The following is a 24,937-nucleotide window of genomic DNA, read 5'->3' as shown; positions in this document are numbered from 1 at the left end:
TCTACAAACGCATAGAAACACAGCATAATATCAGAATAAAACAAATTATGACAGATAGGGGATGTGAATTCATGTCTAAAGAATTCTCCCAATGGTTAAAGGATAGAGGGATGCTACATTTCACGTCCAATCCATTTTCTGCATTTCAAAATGGGATTGCAGAGAGAAAGAATTCCACACTACAAACCATGATTAGATGCACATTAGAGGATGCTGGTTTAGGCAAACAATTTTGGTCAGAAGCCTTACATTATTCAAATTACACTCAAAATAGAACATGGTCCAGTATTGTGAATAAGACACCATATGAGGTGATGTACAATAGAAAACCCAAATTAGCACACATGCACATATTTGGAGTTACTGCAGACGTACACATACCTAAACAATTGAGAAGAAAGGGAGAAAACGTATCCAGGAGATTAAGATTCATGGGATACGAAACTGGAACCAAAGGGTACAGATTCATTGATAATAATAACAAATTTATAGTATCCAGAACAGCTGTGTTCCATGAGCAGGCCAATTGGTCTAAATTGCACCTTAATGAAATATTTCCTAATAAAAGCAAAGATAATATATCTTGCGAGGAAGGAACAACAGAAAATCAAAATATTAACAAAAGTAAGAACAAAACCAAAACTTGGACAAATAGTCAGCATAAAATAAAGACAGACACATTAACAAAAAAGGAAGCCAGATATTTGCATGACAACCATAGCAAACCTGAAAGAAATATTAGAAACAATAGAAACCAAATACCAAATAAATACAAAGATTACATAATGCATATGGATGGAGAACAAATAACACCTAATACATATGAGGAAGTATTGAAACTTCCCCGTGAAGAAAGAGAAAAATGGGAACTAGCTATGGAAAAAGAGATGGAAAGTTTACAAGAATTAAATGTATTCACACCTGCGATCGCACCTAAGGATAAAACAATTATAGGTACCAGGTGGATTTATAAAATTAAGAATTTGGAAGGAGGTAATACCTTATACAAGGCCAGACTAGTTGCACAAGGTTATGCACAAAAATATCCAGAAGACTATACTGACACTTATTCACCAACAGTGAGAACAGAGAGTGTCAAAACAGCTCTTGTAGTAGCATCTGCACTCAATCTGGACGTGTTTCAATATGACATACAGACTGCATACTTACACGCAAAATTAGATAAGGAAATATATGTAAGAGCACCACACAGTCAATACACTAATAAGAACGAAATTTGGTTATTAAATAAGAGTCTGTACGGATTGAAGCAATCTGGCAAAAGATGGTACGATTGTTTGGTAAAAGTACTTAAGACCATGGATTTCAACGCCACCACTGCTGATAACTGTTTCTTTGTAAAAAAGAGTAATGATCATATTGAATTTGTATTAATTTATGTGGATGATATTTTATATATTGGAAAGCATAAAGAGAGCAGGGAAATCTTTGTAAATAAGTTAAACGAACATTTCTCATTGAAATCACTAGGTAGAGTGAATAAATACCTTGGTGTACAAATTAACAAAACTAAAAGGGGATTCAAACTTACTCAGAAAGATAAAATTATTGAACTCCTAAACAAATGTAACTTAAATAATGCCAAAACATGTGACACACCTATGCAAACTGATTTTCTTAGAAACACTGATGAATCTTCCCCTGAGTTTAAAGACAACACATTTTACAGATCAGTTATAGGTTCACTCCTTTATATATCTAATTGGACTAGGCCAGATATTGCATTACCTCTCAATTTATTGTCAAGATATGTTAGCAAACCAACCTTGTATCATTGGGAAGCTGTCAAAAGAATTTTAAGATATCTGAAAAGTACATTAGATTTTTGTTTAATATTGGAACCAAATAATGACAAAGAACCAAAAATTACTTGTTATGCTGATGCAGATTGGGCTGGTGATACATCATGCAGAAAGAGTACCTCTGGTTATGTTTTTCTATTGAACGATTGTCCAGTTTACTGGTATACTGGTAAACAAGAACTGGTAGCCACTTCTACCACAGAAGCGGAATATGTTTGCTTGTCTAAAGCTGCAAATAACCTTGTATGGTTCAATGATTTGATCACAGATGTTTGGAAGAAACCTACTTTACCATTTATTATGCATGAAGACAATAAAGCGGCCATTGAAATATCTAGATCCGATGCAATTGGACAAAGGTCCAGGCATATTGATATAAAATTTAAACACGTGAGACAACTATCTCAAGACGGATTCATCAAAGCAATACATTGTGATACTTCTGAACAATTAGCTGATATATTAACAAAACCCTTACCTTCTAAACAACACAAATATTTAACTTCTAAATTATATGTATTATATTGTCCTGAATCTGAATGTAACTGGTGTTGTATAACGAACCGGCATTTAGAGGGGGATTTGTCAGATGTAAATGCCTTATTCTCTAATGTGTAAATAATGTATATATGGAACATCAGGGGTTAACTTATTCTTTGGACTTTAATGTATTCATAATTTACCACTCCCATTCCTGGCTCCACCCCTTGTATATATAAGGAGCCATCCTCCCCATTTTCCTTGCTTCTATCTTGAATATTCAGCGAATATAGAATGCCTATTATAATTAAAGAGAGATATATTTAAATCTCTAACTTCTATTATCTTTATTGAGTCTGATCCTGAAAATATTGCAACAGGTGTTATATAACAATTGTGGCAAACCCTTTGAACTGCTTAGTCATTTCCCTTTTAGCGCTGAACCTACAACGGGCCACACAGTTTAGGGATTGCAACTATCGTATAGTCAAACCATGTATTTATTTATTTTTATTTTATTTTATTGAATTTCTATACCGCCCTACTCCCGAAGGACTCAGGGCGGTGAACAGCCACAGAATAAAACACATAAATACAAAAATTTAAAATAGAATAAAAACGAATTAAATAATTTGGCTGAGACAAATTTAAAATACCCCATAATTTAAAAACAAGTTAAAATTTACATTTAAAAAGGGGAGAAGATTTAGGCCAGGCCAGCTTGATGAAATAAAAAATGTATAATTGACACACTGGGTTTTATTATAGATTTTAGTTGTTATTTATTATTTCATACTAGAAGTTTTAACTGTATATATACTGAGTGCTTTTATTTGTTCTGGTCTAAGACTGTAATAATAAATTGTTGTTGTTGGCCAAGCCTTTAAGATTTTCTTTTTTTTTTTTATTGAAAAGTTTTTTAAAAAAAGCCTTTAAGATTTTATGTGACACAATTCTACCCCATAAAACAGGTACTAAGGTGACTGCATGCTGAGAAGCCTGAACAGATAAAATTTAATTTTTGTTCTCCCCAGTTTCACCCATGTACTTTCTAGTTATACAAATCACAACTGATGATGGAGATTTCATTCCACCAAAAATTATTGGGAAGTGGATTTAGTAACTAGACAACTTTTGACTGCATAGACCCAGACCAAAAAAAATATCTTTTATTGGGTTAAACAACAATCAGTCTCCTGAAAGCATCTACTTTTCAGGCGCCCTCCATATTCTATAAAATATGAATTTGGTTCTCAAAAAACGGAGAAAAAAAGGAAGGCTGATCTATCAGATTTTCTAAACTGGAGATGTCCTTTCTTGTAGTTATTCTCTTGCCCCCAACCCCAACACTTTAATCGAGGAATCACTAAGGAGGAAATTACACCCCAATCGCTACAGGAAGAGCTCAACCAGTGAGCCAATGTTTAAATATCGCCTGCCTTCAAAAGGGGGGTGAAGAATTAAGGCTGCCTCACTTTCGTATCCACTTGCGATCGCTGGGCAGAGATTGTGACCCCCCTAACCCTGTTAATAACATAACAACTGCAGTGATTTGTTTAAAGACAGTCATAAAAATGAGGCAAACTCACTTTATAACTGCCTTGCTTGGCGAATTAGAAATGTTGGGCTCAGTTGTGGGTGTTAAATCGAGGACTAGCTGTATAACCACAGCTTACAGTGTTGCCCATCGGTGGTTTTGTGGCCAGTTGACAGAAGCGTGGTTAAACAAGCCACAATAAGCCTACATAGCAGGTATGGTTTAACTAACCACAATTGATGTCCTCAAGCAGCAGAAGAAATATTCCTCATTCTTGATCCTTTTTTACAGCAAAGATGCTTGGGAGCAGAGGTGGGTTTCAGCAGGTTCTGACCAGTTCTGGAGAACCGGTAGCGGAAATTTTGAGTAGTTCGGAGAACCGGTAGTAAAAATTCTGCCTCGATGTCACTCAATTCTACCAGTCACATGACCCCCCCCCAGCCACGCCTACCCTGCTGGTCATTAGGGCAGAGAACCAGTTGTTAAAAAACACCGGGAACCACAAAACCCTTTTCACATATCTCTCTCTCTCCTCCTACCCTCTCCTTCTCTCTCTGTATCTCTCTATGTCTCTCTCTCTCCCCCTCTCTCTCTGTATCTCTCTATGTCTCTCTCTCCCCCTCTCTCTCTGTATCTCTCTATGTCTCTCTCTCCCCCTCTCTCTCTGTATCTCTCTGTCTCTCTCTCTCCCCCTCTCTCTCTGTATCTCTCTGTCTCTCTCTCTCCCCCTCTCTCTCTGTATCTCTCTATGTCTCTCTCTCTCCCCCTCTCTCTCTGTATCTCTCTATGTCTCTCTCTCTCCCCCTCTCTCTCTGTATCTCTCTATGTCTCTCTCTCCCCCTCTCTCTCTGTATCTCTCTATGTCTCTCTCTCCCCCTCTCTCTCTGTATCTCTCTATGTCTCTCTCTCCCCCCTCTCTCTCTGTATCTCTCTGTCTCTCTCTCTCCCCCTCTCTCTCTGTATCTCTCTGTCTCTCTCTCTCCCCCTCTCTCTCTGTATCTCTCTATGTCTCTCTCTCTCCCCCTCTCTCTCTGTATCTCTCTATGTCTCTCTCTCTCCCCCCTCTCTCTCTGTATCTCTCTATGTCTCTCTCTCCCCCTCTCTCTCTGTATCTCTCTGTCTCTCTCTCTCCCCCCTCTCTCTCTGTATCTCTCTATGTCTCTCTCTCTCCCCCTCTCTCTCTGTATCTCTCTATGTCTCTCTCTCTCCCCCTCTCTCTCTGTATCTCTCTCTGTCTCTCTCTCTCCCCCTCTCTCTCTGTATCTCTCTGTCTCTCTCTCCCCCTCTCTCTCTGTATCTCTCTATGTCTCTCTCTCTCCCCCCTCTCTCTCTGTATCTCTCTGTCTCTCTCTCTCCCCCTCTCTCTCTGTATCTCTCTATGTCTCTCCTCTCCCCCTCTCTCTCTGTATCTCTCTATGTCTCTCTCTCCCCCTCTCTCTCTGTATCTCTCTATGTCTCTCTCTCCCCCTCTCTCTCTGTATCTCTCTGTCTCTCTCTCCCCCTCTCTCTCTGTATCTCTCTATGTCTCTCTCTCCCCCCTCTCTCTCTGTATCTCTCTGTCTCTCTCTCTCCCCCTCTCTCTCTGTATCTCTCTATGTCTCTCTCTCTCCCCCTCTCTCTCTGTATCTCTCTATGTCTCTCTCTCTCCCCCTCTCTCTCTGTATCTCTCTATGTCTCTCTCTCCCCCTCTCTCTCTGTATCTCTCTATGTCTCTCTCTCCCCCTCTCTCTCTGTATCTCTCTGTCTCTCTCTCTCCCCCTCTCTCTCTGTATCTCTCTATGTCTCTCTCTCCCCCTCTCTCTCTGTATCTCTCTGTCCTCTCTCTCTCCCCCTCTCTCTCTGTATCTCTCTATGTCTCTCTCTCTCCCCCTCTCCTCTCTGTATCTCTCTATGTCTCTCTCTCCCCCTCTCTCTCTGTATCTCTCTATGTCTCTCTCTCCCCCTCTCTCTCTGTATCTCTCTATCTCTCTCTCCCCCTCTCTCTCTGTATCTCTCTATGTCTCTCTCTCCCCTCTCTCTCTGTATCTCTCTATGTCTCTCTCTCCCCCCTCTCTCTCTGTATCTCTCTGTCTCTCTCTCTCCCCCTCTCTCTCTGTATCTCTCTATGTCCTCTCTCTCCCCCCTCTCTCTCTGTATCTCTCTGTCTCTCTCTCTCCCCCTCTCTCTCTGTATCTCTCTATGTCTCTCTCTCCCCCCTCTCTCTCTGTATCTCTCTGTCTCTCTCTCTCCCCCTCTCTCTCTGTATCTCTCTATGTCTCTCTCTCTCCCCCTCTCTCTGTATCTCTCTATGTCTCTCTCTCTCCCCCTCTCTCTCTGTATCTCTCTATGTCTCTCTCTCCCCCCTCTCTCTCTGTATCTCTCTGTCTCTCTCTCTCCCCCTCTCTCTCTGTATCTCTCTATGTCTCTCTCTCTCCCCCTCTCTCTCTGTATCTCTCTATGTCTGTCTCTCTCCCCCTCTCTCTCTGTATCTCTCTATGTCTGTCTCTCTCCCCCTCTCTCTCTGTATCTCTCTATGTCTGTCTCTCTCCCCCCTCTCTCTCTGTATCTCTCTATGTCTCTCTCTCTCCCCCTCTCTCTCTGTATCTCTCTATGTCTCTTTCTCTCCCCCTCTCTGTATCTCTCTATGTCTCTCTCTCTCCCCCTCTCTCTCTGTATCTCTCTATGTCTCTCTCTCTCTCCCCCTCTCTCTCTGTATCTCTCTATGTCTCTCTCTCTCCCCCTCTCTCTCTGTATCTCTCTGTCTCTCTCTCTCCCCCTCTCTCTCTGTATCTCTCTATGTCTCTCTCTCTCCCCCTCTCTCTCTGTATCTCTCTATGTCTCTCTCTCTCCCCCTCTCTCTCTGTATCTCTCTATGTCTGTCTCTCTCCCCCTCTCTCTCTGTATCTCTCTATGTCTGTCTCTCTCCCCCTCTCTCTCTGTATCTCTCTATGTCTGTCTCTCTCCCCCTCTCTCTCTGTATCTCTCTATGTCTCTCTCTCTCCCCCTCTCTCTCTGTATCTCTCTATGTCTCTTTCTCTCCCCCCTCTCTGTATCTCTCTATGTCTCTCTCTCTCCCCCTCTCTCTCTGTATCTCTCTATGTCTCTCTCTCTCTCCCCCCTCTCTCTGTATCTCTCTATGTCTCTCTCTCCCCCCCCCTCTCTCTCTGTATCTCTCTATGTCTCTCTCTCCCCCTCTCTCTCTGTATCTCTCTGTCTCTCTCCCTCCCCCTCTCTCTCTGTATCTCTCTATGTCTCTCTCTCTCCCCCTCTCTCTCTGTATCGCTCTATGTCTGTCTCTCTCCCCCTCTCTCTCTGTATCTCTCTATGTCTCTCTCTCCCCCTCTCTCTCTGTATCTCTCTATGTCTGTCTCTCTCCCCCCTCTCTCTCTATATCTCTCTATGTCTCTCTCTCTCCCCCTCTCTCTCTGTATCTCTCTATGTCTCTCTCTCTCCCCCTCTCTCTCTGTATCTCTCTGTCTCTCTCCTGGCCGCTTCTCCATCCCCCGCCATTGCCCTTACCTTCTCAGGCCAGACGAGGAGTGACTGGGAGGGGAGGGGAGGGCGAGAGGCGGAGCCAGCCAGTGGTGGGATCACCTGACAAGGAGCCACAGCAGAGGGCCCAAATAGCCACATGAGGCTCTGGAGCTGCAAGTTGCTGACCCCTGTTCTAGAATCTTTTTTATATCGTGGCGATCAAAACTGGACACACTATTCCAAGTGAGGTCTTAATCAAGGCATTATAAAGTGAGAGTTCAGGTAGTCCTTGACTTACAACAGCTTGTTTAGTGACCATTCAATGTTGCAACAGCACTGAAATGACTTGTGACTGTTTTTCACAGACGCAACCATTTCAGCATTCCCAGGGTCAAAGTGATTAAAATTCAGAGGTCACGTGATCCCGTTTTGAGACCTTCTGACAAGCGAAGTCAACGGGGGAAGCCAGATTCACTTAACAACGTGTGACTCACTTAATAACTGCGGCGGTTCACTTTGCTGTGCAAGAAAGGTTATAAAATGGAGCAAAATCCATATAACAACTGTCTCATAGCGATGGAAATTTTGGGCTCAATTATCGTCATAAGTCTATAACTCCCAAGCTAGTTTGGTCCCCAAGCAGTGGTGGGTTTCAAAACTTTTTACTACCGGTTCTGTGGGTGTGGCTTGGTGGGCGTGACATGGTTTGGTGGGTGTGGCTTGGTGGGCGTGGCAGGGGAAGGATACTGTAAAGTCTCCATTCCCACCCCACTCCAGGGAAGGATACTGCAAAATCCCCACTTCCTCCCGATCAGCTGGGACTCGAGAGGCAGAGAATAGATGGGGGCGGGGCCAGTCAGAATTTTTACTACCGGTTGGTTCTCCGAACTACTCAAAATTTCCGCTACCCGGTTCTCCAGAATTGGTCAGAACCTGCTGAAACCCACCTCTGCTCCCAGGTCCCTTCCAAATCTGTTATTCTATACTGCCTGTGACACAGCTGCTTTATGCATTTAATCGCATGGCTGCCGTAGACGGAAGTTCCCCGAAACCAAATTACTGGCTTAATCACCTGCTTCCTTTGGTCTGCCGTAATCTACGGCAATCCTTCCCCCAGAGTTCTTAAGATCCTCAAACTGGAGAAACCAAGATTTCCCCCCCACCACCACAACCCCGAGGTCCTTCTTGCGCAAAGCCACAATTTCAAATATGCCTGCGCTCAAAAGCTCAGGGGAGGGAAAAAAACCGGGCCAGAGATCAACGTTAATCTTGGCTGTTGCTTGGCTGACCCGTGGCCAGAAGGGGAATGAGTGACCCACCCCGCCAGCCTGTTCCTCCACCGAAGGCCAGGGTGCTTGCAGCAGAAACCTCCAAGAGGCCGGAAACGCATGATTTTTCGAGCCAAGATCAGCAAGCCGGAGGAAAAAACTGGGCACTCCTGTGGTCACAGCACATGATCGTTGGAAACCGTCACTTGGGGATGACTGTTTGATTTGACGGCTGCTGCAATCTGTGTTGTTTTGTTTTGTTTTTTCCTGCACCGTGCGGCTGTTTCTGCAGCCGCTAGCCCTGGTTTTAGCAGAGCCAGGAAGGTCTAACCGTGATTTGATGAGCACAGAGAAGCATTTAGAAAGTGTTGGGTGGGAGGCTATTTGCTGCCCCCCTCAGCGGTAGGTTTCACATATTTTTACCACCGCTTTGCTGCGCGCATACACTCTCACTTCCGCGGATTGCGCCCGACCTCGTAAATGTGACTAAATAGGACGATATTACGCCAGGACCAGGGGTGAAATGCTCCCGGTTCAGACTGGTTCGGCCGAGCCAGTAGCGATGACGGCCAGTGGTTCGGAGAACCGGTAGCGCCCACCCACGCAGTCATCGTTACTGCCTGGTTTTAAGCAGAAGTAACCTGTTTTTTACCCTGTGTGCATGCGCAGAAGGGTTTGCACATGTGCAGAGGGTTGACGCGTGCACATGATGTGCGCGTGTGAGCGAAGCAATCGTGCACGCATGGCACATGTACTTCCGAACCGGTAGGGAAGGTAAGTAGATTTCACCCCTGGCCAGGAGGACTGGCCCACCTGCAGTTGCCGCTACCGATTTGCACGAACCGGTCCGAACCTGAATACCACCTCTGGCGCCCCCTGGGCTCATTCTTATTTAATTGGAAAACCACTCGCTCTCCAAAAAAAAATTTCTGAGGAAATTCCTGTCCTTGTTTAACTGAAGAGGATGTGTAGGTTTAAAATCATACAATCCAAGGGCCGGATGGGACTCTCAGTGGTCTTCTAGTCCAACCCTCCTTCCCAAGGCAGGACATCTTATTGCATCCCAGACGAATGAATGTCCGATCTCTTCTTAGAAACCCTCCAGAGGGGGAAAAATCATTTGGTTTATTATTATTGGTAAATATAACTAATTGACTTGTAAGAAATTGGATTGCATGGAAATAATTGGAAGATTTATGTTCATATTGATTTATATACCAAAAAAAAGATAGTTATATCATTTACTGATTTATACTAAAATGTTGGATTTATATTAAACAATTGTAATGTTACGTAACTAACCAATGTGAGGATAGATATAAAAAATAGATGACAATGGGAAGGGGTATAATATAGATGGAAGGGAAAAATTGAATTTGATTATGATTAAAATTAGAGATGAAAATGAAGGGTCATATTGGTTTTTTAAAAAAAAATAGATAAGGAATACATATGGCAGAAAGGAAACATAGAAATTGTAAACTTAAGGATTGTATGATAAAATGGGCACAAAATATTCAGGAACCAATAATGATGGAAACTTGGGAAAAAATATGGGTTAGAAACGTAAAATTTACGCAAGCACAAAATTTAAGAGAAAATGTTTATAAAATGTTTTATAGATGGCATTTAGATCCTAAAAAGTTGGCTTGTATGTATCCAAATTTGCAATCTAAGTGTTGGAGATGTGATTGTGATGATGCCACTTACTATCATATATGGTGGACTTGTAAAAAGGTTAAAGCATTTTGGATTAAAATATGGTGGATTATCCAAAATATTCTTAAAAAGAAGATAAAGTTTACTCCACAATTGTTTTTGCTGGGTATAATCACAGATTGTATGGTTATAGGGACTAAATTGATTTTAAATTTAATAACTGCGGCTAGACTTTTGGTAGCGCAATATTGGAAGAAGGAAGATTTGCCTACCATTGAAGAATGGACATTAAAAGTAGCGAATTTGGCAGAGTATTTAAGATTGCAGTCCCCTGTTATAGGGCCTGCTGCTTGAGGAGGGGGCTGGACTGGATGACCTCCAAGGTCCCTTCCAGCTCTATTCGGATAGATTGATTGAATCACTAGGGTCAGTAACTTGTGACTGTAATAGGCAGGCTCCATTACGGTCATAGCTCAAGGACTACCTGCCCTCTCCTGACAGCTTAAGGCTTGCTCTCATCCTGGTAATAATCACGCCTTTACTTCCTCCAGTCAGTGGGTGTTTAAATGCCGCAAACATTTAAGGAATTGTAAATGGGATTTTGAGAGCGCCGGGAGGGATGAGGAGGGCTTGGTGTACCCGCTGATTGGTAATGAATCTTTCCTGCTCCAGATCTTCCCACAATCTGCACAGGAAATTAAACATGGCTCTTAATGATCGGCCTCCGTCTTCCTTCCTCAATGAGAAATCATAACAGAAAATTAAGCTGGGTTGAAGGCTTTATAACCTAATCAGCAAGACAATGAAACAGGAGCCGAAGGATGTTGGCCAGAACAAGGGTAGAGGGGGACATGAAAGGAAGCCGGCCTTAGGAAACAGAAACCTTTATTCTTTTACAATAAAAGGTTTTGTTTTGTCTTTTTAAAAAAGGGAAACAGAGATTTGAGGTGCATCGTCCTTGAATAGGGAGGAAGGGTGACTGAAAGCAGTCAGGAATAGGATAGGATAGGATTCAGAATAGAATAAAATAGAATAGGATTAGAAGGAATAGCAATAGCAATAGCAATAAAATAATAAATATGGATTAGAATGGAATGGAATGGAATGGAATGGAATGGAATGGAATGGAATGGAGTGGAGTGGAGTGGAGTGGAGTGGAGTGGAGTGGAGTAGAGTAGAGTAGAGTAGAGTAGAGTAGAGTAGAGTAGAGTAGAACAGAACAGAACAGAACAGAACAGAATAGGATTCAGAATAGAATAGGATTTTGAATAGAATAGAGTAAAGTAGAGTAAAGTAGAGTAGAACAGAATAGAACAGAACAGAATAGAATAGAATAGGATTCAGAATAGAATAGGATTTTGAATAGAATAGAGTAAAGTAGAGTAGAATAGAATAGAACAGAACAGAATAGAATAGAATAGGATTCAGAATAGAATAAGATTTAGAATAGAATAAACTAGACTAGACTAGACTAGACTAGACTAGACTAGACTAGACTAGACTAGACCAAAACAGAACAGAACAGAACAGAACAGGATTCAGAATAGAATAGGTCCTATTCAATAGGATGTAGAGTGGAGTGGAGTGGAGTGGAGTGGAGTGGAACGGAACGGAACGGAACGGAACGGAACAGAACAGAACAGAACAGAACAGAACAGAACACAACAGAACACAGAAAAACCTATGCAGAAAAAGAAGCAAAATCTTATTTTCAAACTATCGGAAGCCATATAAACTCCACTACAATATTCAGAATTATTCCAAACAGATTTCCCCCCCCATCCCCCATTTTTAAAAAACGAGTACATAGTACATTAACCTGCCATGGTGTGTTTTGAAATATTAAATAAATACCAACTGCCGAGCGGTCAGAAAATTCCAAATCGTTTTATAGACATATTTTTTGTGCTTTTGAAACAAGCGGTAGAACTTGTAATTTTTTACAAGTTCAGCCGGTGGGTGTGCCAAGGTGGCGGATTTATTTGCACGCTTGTTAGCACTGTGTTGCCCGTCCTGCACCCCAGTGCAAATTGCCCCATGAAGCCTGTTTGATAAATTCTGCTAACAGCGGCAAAAATCAGAAAGAGCTTCAGGCTGAAAATGAGAAGAGTAAAAATTTAAAAATAAAGTGTTTTTGCAAAAGGAGCTTATTTTGGTGGAAATCCCCCCCCCCCGCTTTTGGCATGCAATGGCACGGTAGGACAGTTTTTTCGCCCTCCCCAGGCTCCAGAGCCTTTCTGGGAGCCTGGGGAGGGCAAAAACAGCCTTCCCTACCCCCCTGGAGGCCCTCCAGAGGCCAGAAACAGCCTGTTTCCTGACTTCTGGTAGGCCCAGAAGGCCTGAAAATCAACTGGCCAGTGCACGCATGCGCGCCGGGCCTGAGCTAGGGCAATGCTCGCGTGCCCACCAATATGGCTCTGCGTGCCACCTGTGGCAAACGTGTGCCATAGGTTTGCCATCACGACCCTATACCATTTCAGACAAATGGCTGTCCAGTCTCTTCCAATAACCTCCAGGGAGGGAGAACCCACAAATCTTCCGGTGGCAAGTTGTTCCACTGGTTAATTGTCCTCACTGTCAGGAAATTTATTCTTACTTGTAGGTTGCTTCTCTCTTTGATTAGTTTCCATCCGTTGCTTCTTGTCCTGCCCTCAGGGGCTTTGGAGAATAAGTTGACCCCTTCCTCTTCTTTGGGGCAGCCCCTCAAATATTGGAATACCCCACCCCCAGTCCTTCTTTTCTAGACGGTCCGTAGCCAATTCCTGCAACTGTTCTTCATATGTCTTAGCCTGCAGGCCCCTAATCATCTTCGCTGCTTTGACAGATAACTGCGAGAGATCAAACTGTGGCTTTATTGTTTTTTATCTGTTACCGCTGGTTTCTCACTCACTGCATCTTTATTGTTTTAAAAATCAAAGCGAAGGAGGTCTGGAAGAAGGGGAGAAATGGTAAACAGATAGAAGAACACTTCTATGCAAGGGTTGAATCTTGAGATAGCAGATAAATGAATACAGATATAGATTAACAGAGTTGGAAGAGTCCATGAGTGAGGAACAAGTCAAAGAAACAATGATAAAAAATAAAAATAAAATAAAATAAAATAATTTGGAGTAACTATTTTGGTCATAGTATTGATTTGGATAATTGGCAGACTCTATGGGGAAAAAATTTAAAAATTACATTAGCAACTCCATATAAGGAAAAATTATATAAGATGTTTTATAGGTGGCACCTCCCCCACCCACAAGATTTAGCACGAATCAATAAGGGAAATTCTTCAGCATGTTGGAACTGCGAGGTGGCTCCGGGGAACTTCTATCATATGTGGTGGGAATGCCCAAAGGCAAAAAAATATTGGAATCTGGTAAAGAGTTGGTTGGAAGAAATTTTGTTAATAAACATAGAAGCCAAACCGGAATTTTTCCTTCTGGGAATGATAGAGGGCAAATGCAAGAAAGACATAAATTATCTACTGCTGCATATACTTACAGTGGCACGGATAGCCTTTGCACAGAAGTGGAAAGAGAAAGAAATACTACTAACGATTTTCAACTGTGCAAAAATGGATAGACACACCTTGGAACTTAAGGATAAAAACCTTGGTAGTACAGTGGCTTAATGCACCCTGTTATTAACACAGCTGCCTGCAATTACTGCTGGTTTGAATCTCTCCAAGGCTCAAGGTTGACTCAGCCTTCCATCCTTTCTAAGGTAGGTGAAATGAGGACCCAGTTTGTGGGGGCAATAAACTGACTTTGTATAAAATATACAAAAGTATGAAGGCTATTGCTTAACGCATTGTAAGCCGCCCTGAGTCTCCGGAGAAGGGCGGCATATAAATCAAATTATAAAAACAAACAAACAACAACAACAAAAAAACGAAACATTGTACTATAAAATCTGGGCAAAATTCTATGAATGGTTAGATAAAAGGAGGATAGCCGAGACAAATGTGTAGAGTTAGACTAGAATTATATACATTATTATAGATAAATATGTATGTGAATTGTATAGATAGGTAGATGTAGGTATAGATATGTATAATTGTATAGGAATAAGGTATAAATTACTACTATTATACTATGTTTAAATAACGTATAAGGCAGTGTTTCTCAACCTTGGCCGCTGGACGATGTGTGGACTTCAACTCCCAGAATTCCCCAGCCAGGTGGCTGGGGAATTCTGGGAGTTGAAGTCCACACATCGTCCAGTGGCCAAGGTTGAGAAACACTGGTATAAGGTGTAAGGAATATATTATTATACTATCATTAGTATATTATGTATTAATTTAAACTGTTGGAAGATGCTTGGGACCAGTGATGTCATATCTATGTCCAATGTTTTTAATTTTGGAACTACTAATAAAAAACTTTTAAAAAAAGAAAAGAAAAAAAGAACGGTCCAGATTAGGACGGCAGTGAAATGTCCATCTGCTTTTGATGGGTGATATTTAAAATTACTCCTTTTGGTTGACAGCATCGCCAAGTTCTCCTCTACAGAGGTAGTCCTCGGCTTCCAACAGTTCATTTAGTGACCGTTCAAAGTTACAAAAAGTGACTTATGACTGTTTTTCACACTTACGACGGTTGCAGCATTCCCACGGGCCCGCGATCAAAATTCAGACGCTTGGCAACCGGCTCAGATCTATGATGGTTGCAGCATCGTATAAATACTTCAGTGAAGTCCCCTGTCAGGTCTTCCAGGTAATCAAGACAAAAAGCATAACCTGTGGAACTAATTCCTCGATTTATGACCGTAAGGGAGCCCACCCATAAAGTGGGTAGTTATGCGACGGACCCAATTTTAGGAACTATTTTTTTGTGTGATGGTCACTAAGCAAACACTTTTAAGACAGAATACAGGTAGTCCTCGACTTACAATGGTTCATTTAGCAACCGTTTGGACCGTTTAGTGACTTGGGACTGTTTTTTCCCCACTTACGACCGTTGTAGCATCCTCACAAACACGGGATCAAAATTCAGACAGTTGGAAACTGACTCATGTTTATGACTGTTACAATATTTTCAGGATCAGACTCAATAAAGATAATAGAAGTTATAGGTTTAAATATAATTCTCTTTAATCATAATAGGCATTCTATATTCGCTGAATATTCAAGATAGAAGCAAGGAAAATGGGGAGGATGGCTCCTTTTATATACAAGGGGCGGAGCCAGGAATGGGAGTGGTAAAATATGAATACATTAAAGCTCAAGTAATAAGTTAACCCCTGATGTTCCATATATACATTATTTACACATTAGAGAATAAGGCATTTACATCTGACAAATCCCCCTCTAAATGCCGGTTCGTTATACAACACCAGTTACATTCAGATTCAGGACAATATAATACATATAATTTAGAAGTTAAATATTTGTGTTGTTTAGAAGGTAAGGGTTTTGTTAATATGTCAGCTAATTGTTCAGAAGTATCACAATGTATTGCTTTGATGAATCCGTCTTGAGATAGTTGTCTCACGTGCTTAAATTTTATATCAATATGCCTGGACCTTTGTCCAATTGCATCGGATCTAGAAATTTCAATGGCCGCTTTATTATCTTCATGCATAATAAATGGTAAAGTAGGTTTCTTCCAAACATCTGTGATCAAATCATTGAACCATACAAGGTTATTTGCAGCTTTAGACAAGCAAACATATTCTGCTTCTGTGGTAGAGGTGGCTACCAGTTCTTGTTTACCAGTATACCAGTAAACTGGACAATCGTTCAATAGAAAAACATAACCAGAGGTACTCTTTCTGCATGATGTATCACCAGCCCAATCTGCATCAGCATAACAAGTAATTTTTGGTTCTTTGTCATTATTGGGTTCCAATATTAAACAAAAATCTAATGTACTTTTCAGATATCTTAAAATTCTTTTGACAGCTTCCCAATGATACAAGGTTGGTTTGCTAACATATCTTGACAATAAATTGAGAGGTAATGCAATATCTGGCCTAGTCCAATTAGATATATAAAGGAGTGAACCTATAACTGATCTGTAAAATGTGTTGTCTTTAAACTCAGGGGAAGATTCATCATTGTTTCTAAGAAAATCAGTTTGCATAGGTGTGTCACATGTTTTGGCATTATTTAAGTTACATTTGTTTAGGAGTTCAATGATTTTATCTTTTTGAGTAAGTTTGAATCCCCTTTTTGTTTTGTTAATTTGTACACCAAGGTATTTATTCACTCTACCTAGTGATTTCAATGAGAAGTGTTCGTTTAACTTATTTACAAAGATTTCCCTGCTCTCTTTATGCTTTCCAATATATAAAATATCATCCACATAAATTAATACAAATTCAATATGATCATTACTCTTTTTTACAAAGAAACAGTTATCAGCAGTGGTGGCGTTGAAATCCATGGTCTTTAGTACTTTTACCAAGCAATCGTACCATCTTTTGCCAGATTGCTTCAATCCGTACAGACTCTTATTTAGTAACCAAATTTCGTTCTTATTAGTGTATTGACTGTGTGGTGCTCTTACATATATTTCCTTATCTAATTTTGCATGTAAGTATGCAGTCTGTATGTCATATTGAAACACGTCTAGATTGAGTGCAGATGCTACTACAAGAGCTGTTTTGACACTCTCTGTTCTCACTGTGGGTGAATATGTGTCAGTATAGTCTTCTGGATATTTTTGTGCATAACCTTGTGCAACTAGTCTGGCCTTGTATAAGGTATTACCTCCTTCTAAATTCTTAATTTTATAAATCCACCTGGTACCTATAATTGTTTTATCCTTAGGTGCGATCGCAGGTGTGAATACATTTAATCCTTGTAAACTTTTCATTTCTTTTTCCATAGCTAGTTCCCATTTTTCTCTTTCTTCACGGGGAAGTTTCAATACTTCCTCATATGTATTAGGTGTTATTTGTTCTCCATCCATATGCATAATATAATCTTTGTATTTATTTGGTATTTGGTTTCTATTATTTCTAATATTTCTTTCAGGTTTGCTATGGTTGTCATGCAAATATCTGGCTTCCTTTTTTGTTAATGTGTCTGTCTTTATTTTATGCTGACTATTTGTCCAAGTTTTGGTTTTGTTCTTACTTTTGTTAATATTTTGATTTTCTGTTGTTCCTTCCTCGCAAGATATATTATCTTTGCTTTTATTAGGAAAAATTTCATTAAGGTGCAACTTAGACCAATTGGCCTGCTCATGAAACACAGCTGTTCTGGATACTATAAATTTGTTATTATTATCGATGAATCTGTACCCTTTGGTTCCAGTTTCGTATCCCATGAATCTTAATCTCCTGGATACGTTTTCTCCCTTTCTCCTCAATTGTTTAGGTATGTGCACGTCTGCAGTAACTCCAAATATGTGCATGTGTGCTAATTTAGGTTTTCTATTGTACATCACCTCATATGGTGTCTTATTCACAATACTGGACCATGTTCTATTTTGAGTGTAATTTGAATAATGTAAGGCTTCTGACCAAAATTGTTTGCCTAAACCAGCATCCTCTAATGTGCATCTAATCATGGTTTGTAGTGTGGAGTTCTTTCTCTCTGCAATCCCATTTTGAAAGGCAGAAAATGGATTGGACGTGAAATGTAGCATCCCTCTATTCTTTAACCATTGGGAGAATTCTTTAGACATGAATTCACATCCCCTATCTGTCATAATTTGTTTTATTCTGATATTATGTTGTGTTTCTATGCGTTTGTAGAATTCCTTAAATTTCTGAAAGGTTTCATCCTTGTGCTTTAATGTGTAAACAAAACCATAGCGACTGTAATCATCCACTATTGTTAGGAAGTAACGTTTTCTATAGGTAATTGATGGAGTTAATGGACCAACTAAGTCCATATGTACCAAATCAAAAATATTGTTAGTTGATCTGTTAGATTTTTTTGGTCTAGGACTGGTTTTTAGTTTGGTGGATTTACATACTGAGCATTCTAAATAATTTTCACAATTTTTTATTTTTACACCTTCTGCGTGTTCAGTCATTTTTTGTACTACAGGAAAGCTAGCATGTCCTAACTTCCTATGTAAGATATGAGCACACTCATCATGAATTGGTTTACCTATTTTTGGTTTCTTCTCATTGTGTGTATTTTTGTTATCATGAGTTAATTTACATTCATCATTGTCACTGTTACTGACATTTTCATCATCTGCTTCAATACAATCTTCCATATTTGAATCAATGTTATGTAACCATCTTTCTTTGGTTATCAGATAGGGTAGACCCCCTTTTATCATCACAGTGCCTACATTTGTTTTGTTCTTTTCTATAGTTGCTTTCCCCTTTGAGAAAACTATATTGATGTCAGATTCTCTGCTTAGTTTTATAGCACTTAGTATGTTGTGAGGTATTTCTGGGATTAATAATACCCCCTCTATTTTCCCTAAACCAGGCAAGGTCACATTTCCTCTGCCTAATACTTGAACCTTTTCTTGATTAGCTACCTTTATCACAAACTTATCTTCTGTAAATGAAGATAATATACTTTTGTTATTAGTGGTGTGATTTGTTGCACCAGAATCAATAAGCCAATTATTGTTCTCATCTTGTTGTGTTTTGGTGCTGTCTTGTTTATTTAGCCCATTTAGTGACCCAGATTTTCTCTCTTTTGAATTTTCTCTACCCCCTCTACTTTCTCTGTAGTTTGGTGGACTTCTATATTTGTGTCTATCTGTGGAAGATTGTCTGTAATTGTATTTGCTCCTATATTCTGGCCTATGTCTCTCCCTTGGGACTTTGGGACAGTCTCTTCTACTGTGTTCCCTGGATCCACAATTGTGGCATCTAAAGGCTTCATTATATTTATCTTGAAAGACTACTTTCCTAAAAGATTTGTGTTCTGTTTGGTTACTGGAACGATTTTTTCTTGAATTGTCTTCTGCTATCAATTTGTTAGATAGACTTTCTATTGATAAATATCCCAAATTAATGGTATCTAAGTGTGACATAAAGCTATCCCATGATGGATCAAGTGAATTGATAATAACACTTTTCATAGTTTGATCTGAAATCACTTCCCCCCTCAATTGCAGCTCAGCTCTTATTTTGTTTAGATTTATCAAATGTTCACTTATAGAAACCCCTGGTTTCACTCTAGAAGAAAAGAAATCCTTAGACATTCTTGTGGTTGTGGCTACGCTATCGCTGTGAAATAGATTAAACATGCATTGAATTATTTCTGATACAGTTAGGTTTGGTTTGATGCTATGATACATTGCAGGAGACACGCTAGAAATTATTATGAAAAATGCTCTATGATGTAAACAGTCTATTTTTAAAGTCCAAGGTCTTCTTGGAGGACTAGTTATAAAGAATAGTAAATTTTCTTTCATAAAAATAACCTGAAGCTGTTGGTACCACTCTTGTAAATTAATGCCATCAACTCTAAGTTTTGGGAAGTCACTGGGTAAGTTCCCCACATTATTTTGTCCATTACTTACAACCTGAGGCAGTCCGTGGTCTCTCAAGTGCAGGAAATTACAGAACGGCATTGGGATGCTTGTAACGAGTCTGCGCGGTTCTCTGGCCAGTTCAAGTCTTTCGGGGCCGTCTACGTAGTTTTGCACATGCGCGTTGCTCATTTCTTCTTTGGCGCCGTTGTGGAAGGTTCTCTCCATTTCAGCTCTCTCGATCCGCTCCTCTTCAGATGAGTCGGTCTCTGGCTCGGTTTTTGGGGCTTTGGTGATGGCGGCGGTTCTTTTCTTTCTCTTGTGTGTGCTGGCACTCGATTCTGTCTGCGGTGTAGGACGGAATCGGCATGGCTCTCTGGGCTCGGGTGTCGTCGTTTTCGAAGTCAGGATGGGAGCGTGCAGGTCTTGAGTTGTCGGTTTGATTTCTTGCTTCTTCGTCGATGTCTTGGAGATTTTCAATCTTGGCCCAAAAGCAGCAAAAAGCGTTTTCATTGCTGACTTTACTTGAGACTTTGTTAAATCGTCTTCACTTTCTGATTTTGGTTCATCTGAAGAGTTTGAGACTTCTTTTTCACTTTCTTCGTCTGATAGCGTTTTTCGCGCCAGAAATTTTGAACTGAGCGTTTTGATTGGCTCTGCTTCACTCTCTTTTGAAGTTCGTTGAAACCAAGATGGCTGCCGTTCAAAATTTCGCGCGGGGTCACATCTTTTCTTTTTTACAACTATTTTCTCAGTAGTCATTTCACTCACAGTTTTTTGATCTTTGGGTTTTTCTTTAATGACGTTTTTCTCTCTCGCTGCTCCGCTGTTCCTCAGCATCTCCTGGAGGTCCGCGATGAGGCTTTCATCATTCTTTTGGCTTTTTAGTATTTTTAATATTTCTGACCTGAGTTCGTTATTTTCTATCTCGATTTCTTCCTGGTCGTTATTTTCACTCATCAGTTCTTCTTCTTCAGTGGTGTATTCTTCGGATTCTCTCGAAATCGCATTAGTGGATTCGTTGATCATCTCTTGATCAGTTTCTATTTCTTTGCTGTAGGCCCTGGTGTTGGGCCTATCTTTCTTGGACATTTTTAATTACTTATTGAGTCAATTAACCATCCTCTGCTACCAGCTTGTTACAATATTTTCAGGATCAGACTCAATAAAGATAATAGAAGTTATAGGTTTAAATATAATTCTCTTTAATCATAATAGGCATTCTATATTCGCTGAATATTCAAGATAGAAGCAAGGAAAATGGGGAGGATGGCTCCTTTTATATACAAGGGGCGGAGCCAGGAATGGGAGTGGTAAAATATGAATACATTAAAGCTCAAGTAATAAGTTAACCCCTGATGTTCCATATATACATTATTTACACATTAGAGAATAAGGCATTTACATCTGACAATGACGATTGCAACGTCCCCGGGGGGGGTCACACTCCCCCTTTTACGACCTTTGGACAAGCAATGTCAATGGGGTTGACGTTGATTCACTTAACAACCATTTTACTAACTTAACAAACGCATTGATTCACTTAACAGCTGTGGCAAGAAAGCTCGTTAAATGGGACAAAACTCACTTAACAACTCTCCTGCTTAGCAACAGGAATGTTGGTGGTCCATCGCGGTCGTAAGATGAGGATTTATGTATAATCAAGAGCCGTTTGTGTGCTTCGGGGGAGAAGTTCTTGGAAGTCAGCTGGGCCAGGCTGGGGAACTCACAGTTGGTGCAAGAAGGAAGTCCGACTTCCTGAAGCTGCAGAAACAGAAACAACTGGTGAGTTGCGATGAATCGGAGGCTGGAAATAAAAAAAAAGAAAAGAAACCAGATTGCAATCAACTTGAATTTCTCTTGCAGGGAGAAACAATCTGCAGGAAAAAAAAAAAGCAACAACAGAGAAATGGAAAAAGGGAAAGACACGATGCTTAGAAATTTCTCCTGCAAGGAGGCTTTGAAAAAAGATTCAGAAATAATGTCCTCTCATTTTTTGTATCATTTTTCCCCACTACGCAGTTTTCCTTGTAGGTTCAAACTTGGCTACTAAAACATACGATGAACGATTGCAGGAACTGAGTTATGTCTAGTCTAGTGAAGAGAAGGACCAGGGGAGACAGGAGAGCATCTTCCAGTATTTGAGGGGCTGCCCCAGAGAGGAGGAAGGGGGTCAAACTATTCTCCAAGGCACCTTTGAAGGCCAGAGAAGGAAGAATGGATGGAAACGGACCAAAGAGAGATTCAACCTGGAAATAAGGAGGAATTTTCTGACAGTGAGAACAATCAATCCATGGAACAGAAGTTGCCTTCGGAAGTTGTGGGAGCTTCATCACTGGAGGCTTTCAATAAAAGACTGGACTGCTATCGGTCAGAAACGGTGTAGGGTCTCCTGCTTGGAAGGGGGGTTGGACTAGATGACCTACAAGGTCCCTTCCAACTCTCTTAAACTGTAAACTTTAAAACTTGTGGACTTCAACTCCCAGAATTCCCCAACCAGCCAGCTTCTTCTCTCTCGTCTCTTGGCTGACTCACCTAACGTGGTTAGTGCACAAACTCACTTCGGGGGTTTGCACATAGCATCATAAACACCCCTGTTCAAAATCTAATTTAGGGTTAAGATAGAATAAACCGTTCGAGTCGTACCAATGCAACCAGGGTTATTACTGAGCTAATTCAGCAGATTACACAAACTCGGTATATCGTATTTATGTCCTAACAGAGGTTTGCAGAAAATTTCTGTTCTGTGGACTTTAGAAGAGTGCAGGGGTCTCACCCTGCGATAGGAAAATGTTCAGGGAGAGGGAACAGATGCAACGCAAAACAATCTCTGTGTATTTAACCTAGATAATGATTTCCAGACTAGGCTCCAGAATGGTTTTACATAATCCAGGGTAATCCTAAGGAATGCTGTATATGTGGGTAAGGGTCTTAATATTAACTTCAGGCTACGTGTTAGTTCAACGTTTCTTAACTTCAACAACTTGAAGATGTGCGGACTGCAACTCCCAGAATTCCCTGGCCAGCATGTTTGAAGATGGATGGACTTCAAATCCCAGAATTCCCCTGCCAAGATGCTTTGAGATATGTGGACTTCAACTCCCAGAATTCTCCGGCCAGCATGCTTTGAGATGAGTGGACTTCAAATCCCAGAATTCCCCTGCCAGCGTGCTTTGAGATATGAGGACTTCAACTCCCAGAATTCCCCTGCCAGCATGCTTTGAGATATGTGGACTTCAACTCCCAGAATTCCCCTGCCAGCATGCTTTGAGATGAGTGGACTTCAACTCCCAGAATTCCCCTGCCAAGATGCTTTGAGATGGGTGGACTTCAACTCCCAGAATTCCCCTGCCAGCATGCTTTGAGATGAGTGGACTTCAACTCCCAGAATTCCCCTGCCAAGATGCTTTGAGATGGGTGGACTTCAACTCTCAGAATTCCCCAGCCAGCATGCTTTGAGATGAGTGGACTTCAACTCCCAGAATTCCCCTGCCAAGATGCTTTGAGATGGGTGGACTTCAACTCCCAGAATTCCCCTGCCAAGATGCTTTGAGATATGAGGACTTCAACTCCCAGAATTCCCCTGCCAGGATGCTTTGAGATATGTGGACTTCAACTCCCAGAATTCCCTTGCCAGCGTGCTTTGAGATATGAGGACTTCAACTCCCAGAATTCCCTTGCCAGCGTGCTTTGAGATATGAGGACTTCAACTCCCAGAATTCCCTGGCCAGCATGCTTTGAGATGGGTGGACTTCAACTCCCAGAATTCCCCAGCCAGCATGCTTTGAGATGGGTGGACTTCAACTCCCAGAATTCCCCTGCCAAGATGCTCAAAGTTTGTTGAAGTAGGCAGGATGTAGAATTTGCGAATGAATGAATGAATGAATGAATGAATGAATGAATGAATGAATGAATGAACGAACAAGCCATTATAGTAGATAATAGATGAGTGATTTCTCAACCTTGATCACTTTTCAAATGTGTGGACTTCATCTCCCAGCATTCCCCAGTCAGTAATGGGGAGGGAGGGGGAATGCTGGCTGGGGAATTCTAGGAGTTGAAAGTTAAAAGTTATCAGGGTTGACAAACCCTGACCTAGAAGAAGGTTGATACCTCCCAAACGGGCTTGGGATGACACACTGCTAAAACGTAGCTCTCATCCAGCCAGCACGGTAGAAAGTTGCAAATCTTTGGGGGTCAGGAGGAAGTGGCCGGCACAGAACTCTGCAGAGGATTGAACACACACCCCTGGGGCAGAATGAGAGCTGAGAGACCCTGCTGTTCTCCAGGCTCCAGCAAAAACTCTGCCACCGCCCTCTCTCGCTGGAAAATTGTCCTAAATAAGCACACAAAAAAAGGGAAAGGACATGCTTGAAGGGTGCCTCATCATTCAGACAATTCCTGCATATTGATGATTGTTGATTGTTCTACGAAGATCCGGAACACAGGACTTTTCCAAATTCCTGAAGGAATACTCAAGCGCAGCTGCATAGGAAGGAAGTACTCTGTTCCCAATGACTTATCTGCAATTTTGCTCAACCTGGCAGGGCCCTTTTAAGATCTGTGGACTTCAACTCCCAGAATTCCCCAGCCAGCCAAGTCCACAGATCTTAAAAGGGCCCTGCCAAATTGAGAAACACAGTGTTGGATCTTCTTAAACTGATGTGCTCCCTGGACTATGGAAAATACAAGTAATCCTCAACATACAATGCTTCATTTAGTGACCGTTCAAAGTTATAACGACAGAACTGGGGAAAAGTGACTGATGATCATGTTTCACACTTAACGACCGTTGTGGCATTCCCTGTGTTCAAAATTCAGACAGTTGGCAACTGATTCATGTTTATGACGGTTGCAGTGTGCCGGGATCCCGCGATCCCCTTTTGTGACTTTCTGACAAGCAATAGGGAAGCCAGATTCACTTAACAACGGGGCTTATTAACTTATCCACTGCAGTGATTCGCTTAGCGGCGGTGGCCGGAAAGGTCGTAAAATGGGGCAAAACTCAACTTAAGCAACGTCCCGCTTAGCAACGTAAATGTCGGGCTCAATTGTGGTCGTACGTCGAGGATTAGTTGGGCCAGGGGAGGGAAAGGGTGTCTGAGCATATGCAGAATGCACGTTCCCAGATTGAGCTACCAATGAGTTTGGGCAGGCTTGGAATAATTGTACAAAAGATGGCCACGATTGTACAAAATTGTACAAAGACAGCCACGATTGTACAAAATTGTACAGAGATGGCCACAATTTATAAATCCGTTATAGAAGTAGTTCTCGACTTAGGACCATAATTGAGCCCAAAATGTACGTTGTGAAGGGAGGAATGTGTTAAGT

The sequence above is a fragment of the Pituophis catenifer genome, unplaced genomic scaffold (assembly GCF_029215685.1).
Source record: "Pituophis catenifer annectens isolate HBS135680 unplaced genomic scaffold, rPitCat1.0.hap2 SCAF_10, whole genome shotgun sequence".
In the NCBI taxonomy this organism is placed as follows: Eukaryota; Metazoa; Chordata; class Lepidosauria; order Squamata; family Colubridae; genus Pituophis; species Pituophis catenifer.
This window is presented reverse-complemented; position numbering follows the sequence as displayed.